The following is a 5,040-nucleotide window of genomic DNA, read 5'->3' as shown; positions in this document are numbered from 1 at the left end:
ATCCAGAGCCCCCGGGGCTTAGCTGAGGCTGTGGCCAGGCTGCATCAAGGCTCAACTTGTCTCTGCCCAAATCCCACGTCCTCCTCTTCCTGCCACAAGTGTGGATCGAGGGGCTTATACCTAGGAAACATCCCGCACACTGACAGTGTCAGCACCCAACCTGCAACAAAGATAAAGCCGGAAGGAAACAGAGAGGAGCGAGTGGTGGATGACACTGTCTCTGAAAATTTCTGATGAGAGTTTCTTAGGCAGGAAAAGAAAGGGAAGCATGGTGTGTGCAAGTGTGCATGTGAGTGTGCGTGTGTGGTGGGGGTAGGTGGGCTGGTGATCTCAGAGAACTTTAGAGGATGTAGAATTATAAAGACTCAAAACTAGATGGTCAGATGGGAGAGAGAAGTTCAACGGGTTCTGGTACAGACTCCAAGGTGTATAGGGTGAGGGCGGGGGCTTCCCACGCAACACCAAGCAATTCCCGGACACTCAACTCAATTCTGACACTGGCGACCCAGAGGCGGCTTCAGATTCCATGGGTTAAGGGTTCAGTACTACAAGACTGCTCGCTGCCCCACTGCAGGTGCCAATCGCAAGCCCAGCTTGTTACCTGTACCTCTGATGGAGTGGCTGTAAATCAGATGTTCCCAAGACCCCACCCTCAGGCTTGATTAATTTGCAAGAGCGGCTCACAAAACTCACAGAAACATTCTACTTACTAGAGCAGCGGTTTATTATGGAAGGATAGAACTCAAGCACAGCCAGCTGGAAGCAGTGCGTACGGCAAGCTGTGGGAAAAGGACCTGGAGCTCCCGTACCCTCTGCAGGCTCGCCACTCTCCCCAATCTACAGGAGTTCACTGACCTGGAAACTCTGAAACTTGTCCTTTTGGGTTTTGTGGAGGCTTCATTACATAGGCATGGTTGATTGAATCATTGGCCAGTGGCAACTGAACTGAATCTCCAGCCGCTCTCCCTCCCTGGACGTGGGGCGGGAGGAAGGAATAAAAATTCCAACCTTCTAATCACCCTACTGGTTCTCCTGGCAACCAGCCCCTCATTCTTAGGTTACCTAAGGGCTTTCCAAGAATCACCTTATTAACATAACAAAAGATGCCTTTATCGTTCTTATCAGAGGAACCTTGGAGGGTTTGAGGAGCCAGGAGCCACGGATGAAGACCAAATCTGTATTTTTCTCATAAATCACAATGTCGCAGAAGTTAACATCCGTAGAAGGCTGAGCCCCTCTGGGTCAGCACCAGGAAGTCAGGTGAAGAATCAAGCCTGCAAACCACTCCTTTTGTCTTGGAATGGTCCTCCCTTCTCTCCTGTGTGGAGCCTTGTTAGCTATCGTTCTGGGTGCAGTTGGGAGCATCCTCTGTGCTCACCTGTAGGTACCCCCTTTCCAACAGCCCAAGTCTTCAGTGAGTCCCTCCCATCAGAGAAGGGCTCTCAATGGCAGTAGTGGGAGACGGACTCAGCAGTGGGGAAATCCACCTCTCGCCTGTTAATATTTCAGTCTCCTCTCACCACAGGATCAATGGTGCACTTTATCCAAACCTAACACTAATGTTCCACCCAGAGTTACTCCCATTCAGAGAAAAAAAACCACACAGCTTTAATCTGAAACAGGAAATAAAATTCTCATGTTGGTGTCTGATTCCTGCCACCCGGAACAAGGAAAGCAGAAAGAAAAATGTGTTTCTCCTCCTTGTGGATTAGCACACCTAGTGACCTTGAGCCAGAATACCTACACATTAAAAAGACAATAAATAGAAAGGCTTTACGGAGTGATAGAGAGAAGGGAAGAAGTGTACCTTTCTTTCAGAAAGTCCAGCTGCGTCCTGAGTTTGCACTGAAGACGCATTAGGCCGCACTACACAGTGTTCCGAGGAGGGGAAAACTGCTTCCGAGACAAAGAGGAAGCAAAGGAACATTTTAGAGGAAAAGCCTTTTAATTTATTAAATGATTAATTTCAGCAAACAAGAAAAACAGACGGAGAAAGAATTTATAAAGACAAGTTTGCATTGCAAAGATTTTATTTAGACTTTCGTTGTGAATCCCAAATCCAAGCTCTACGACTCTTGCTGTTGACTGAACACCAATAACCAAGTCCTATTCTAGTGTTCTTGTTATGGTTTTGGTGATGATGATGATAATAACAGTAACAAATATTTTTCTAATAACTAACATTTTTTTATGTGCCAGGCGTTGCTCTAACCACATAAGCAAGCATGCCACGACCTTCCTTAGGTTTGTTTATGCAGTAGGCGTAGTATGCAAATTTTTTGACTCTTAATCTGGGATGATAGATAAATGAACTACCTCACTTTTCTATTTCTTTTCTACCTCGAATTTCACTAACTCCTCTGTGGTCCTGTTGAGAAAATGGTTTATTTGGTTGCAATCAGGGGTGAAGGTTTATATCCTTCACAGCGCTTACTATAGAACAAATATTTAATAACTGCTCAGAAAAGTCTAGTTACTTTATTAAATATACCTACGCTCCTTTATTGGCAGTCTGCTGGTCATTTCAATTCAACTCAGCAAACAATCATTTGCACCTGTGATGTGAAGATGCTGTCATCAGAAAACAGACGTGGGAGATTCAGTCCTCTGCCAAGAGACTTGCTGTCAGCTTTAAAGAGAAAAGACGCAAACATATGGAATGGGCAGTGGATGGTCCAAGACAGGGTGTCACTGAACGTCGCAGTGCTCTAGGAGTTCTGATAAGCGGGGAGAAGCAACGACTGGGGCCAGGAGGGGAAAATAAGGTGAAGAAACTTGATCGGTGCGAAGGATGGCTAAAGGAAAGGAGGCGGTGGGTACTCCAGCAGGAGAATCATTCACAAGGAGACCTATGTGGGCAGAGCACAGAATTTGCCCTTTCTGCGAGGATGAAAAACCTTTTGCTGGGAATTTAACTCTTCACCACACAGGACATCAGATAACTGAAAACAATAATTGACATATTAATTATTGATAATTCAAAACAATAAGAGAAAATATAGTATGTATTGTCCCCCTAATTTAAGGGGAAAATAGAAATCCAGATTAACTGTTGGTGTTGCAATAACTCACTATTTTTTTTTTAAAGATTTTATTTTTTTCCTTTTTCTCCCCAAAGCCTCCCCGGTACATAGTTGTATATTCTTCGTTGTGGGTCCTTCTAGTTGTGGCATGTGCGACGCTGCCTCAGCGTGGTTTGATGAGCAGTGCCATGTCCACGCCCAGGATTCGAACCAACGAAACACTAGGCCGCCTGCAGCGGAGTGCACGAACTTAACCACTCGGCCACGGGGCCAGCCCCAACTCACTAATATTTTAACTAGTGAAGATGTTGAAATAAATTTTTTAGAAGTTATTTTTGATTTCTGCTGTTGTTTCATAAGGGGTTAAAAACACCTAGAATCACAGGTAGGTAGTCGCTCTCTCCTTTGGGCTTCCACAGCACTTTGTATTTAAATCTTTTCTCATGCTAATCATATCATGCGGGAGAGTTTTTTTTAACTGACCTGACTTCCATTTAACCAGGTTGCCAAAGTAGATGATTCTCTCCATTCTGTCTGTAAAACATGCTGACTGATGCTCGTGACACTTACTGCTCAAAGGTTCCACTCTTCAATGCTACTCCCCAGGTGAGCTGGTTGCTTGACAAGAACCAGTTGGCCAGATTCCCAAAGTCCTACAAATCCAACTGTACTCACTATCGCAACTGTGTGTTTTAAATATTGTATACACCAATAAAATAGATATGAAATGGGCCATTTCTATGAAAAACACCCGAATTATTTAGAAACTATTAATAAAGCCAAGCCAGTAAAAATATCCTGTTGAAATAAATGTAAGTGACACAACTATAAAAAACTGGGTAAGGAACCAAACATGGTCCTGCACTCGGGTTGATGGCGTGTGCCTTTAAATCCCTGGTCCACAGTAGAGAGTTTGAAATTGGATGGAATTGATACACCGAGTGATGGGCCCATACTATTGTGACTCTGCATCAAAATATCGGTGAATTAGGATACATTCATTTGTATTAAGTGAGAAAAAGTAATTATAGTATGTGTGCGTCCTACTTTGTGTCCCTGTTTTAATCTACTCTGTTTCTATGAACTGACCACCTGCTAGTCCCCATTACAAATACGGCATCGACTGTCTTGTGCTGATTGGTTTTCAAGCTCCTGTGTGGTTGAGGCGCTGAGGTCAAAAGTGCTGGAGTGAGTGATCCAGTGCCCGGCGCTGGAGACAGCAGATCAGAGATCCCAGTGGCTACAGACGACCAAACCCAGCAGAAGTTCGAAGCTTTGGAACATCACAAACTGGCCAAATCGCACAGGAAGAGTTTGTCAAGTCAAAGCGTTAAGTAAGCCCAACCATGTGTTAGCACGTTATTTTATAGGATAGTTTTAATCCTCCAAAAAAGTAGGAACACCAGCTCATGGACATTCCCATAAATGCAGTATGATTCAGGATGATTCAAACCCCACTACATTGTCCTTATTTTGCCCATTTTGCCTCAACTGCATCAAGCCTTCATTCTCAATCTGTGCTGATTCAAAGGCTGGGACTTCTGAGCTCCTGAGAGTGTCGCCTGTTTACTGCAGTGTTGCTACAACTTGAATAAGGTGTATTCTCATTTTAAAGAGAAAGGCAGGCTCACAGACTCTCCCTCTCTTGTTGCCTTACATTATTTTATTATAATGGAAAATAAATATGCACATATTTTGTGTGAATGTTAAAGAAATATGTGCTCACAGCTCCTATCCAACTAAGAAATGAAAGCAAGGTACAAATTAAATACTAACAAAACCCCAAACCCATTAAAATTCAAATTAACAGCATTAATTTAATATGATACACGATGCTGTTTTACTGGAAGCACACTGCTGACACAGGCTTTAATGTATAAGGGTGCAGCCTCAGGTCAGGTTTTGCATAGAATCAATTTTTATATTTTGACTTCAACAATACTAATGCAAGAAAAAAATGTGTTTTCTCCTAAGTGTGATGTTCCTAGTTCAGGATAAGCAGTCTTCCTATAGAATC

The sequence above is a fragment of the Equus przewalskii genome, chromosome 5 (assembly GCF_037783145.1).
Source record: "Equus przewalskii isolate Varuska chromosome 5, EquPr2, whole genome shotgun sequence".
NCBI classification, from domain to species: domain Eukaryota; kingdom Metazoa; phylum Chordata; class Mammalia; order Perissodactyla; family Equidae; genus Equus; species Equus przewalskii.
The sequence above is the reverse complement of the archived record's forward strand: the minus strand, read 5'-3'. Positions refer to the sequence as shown.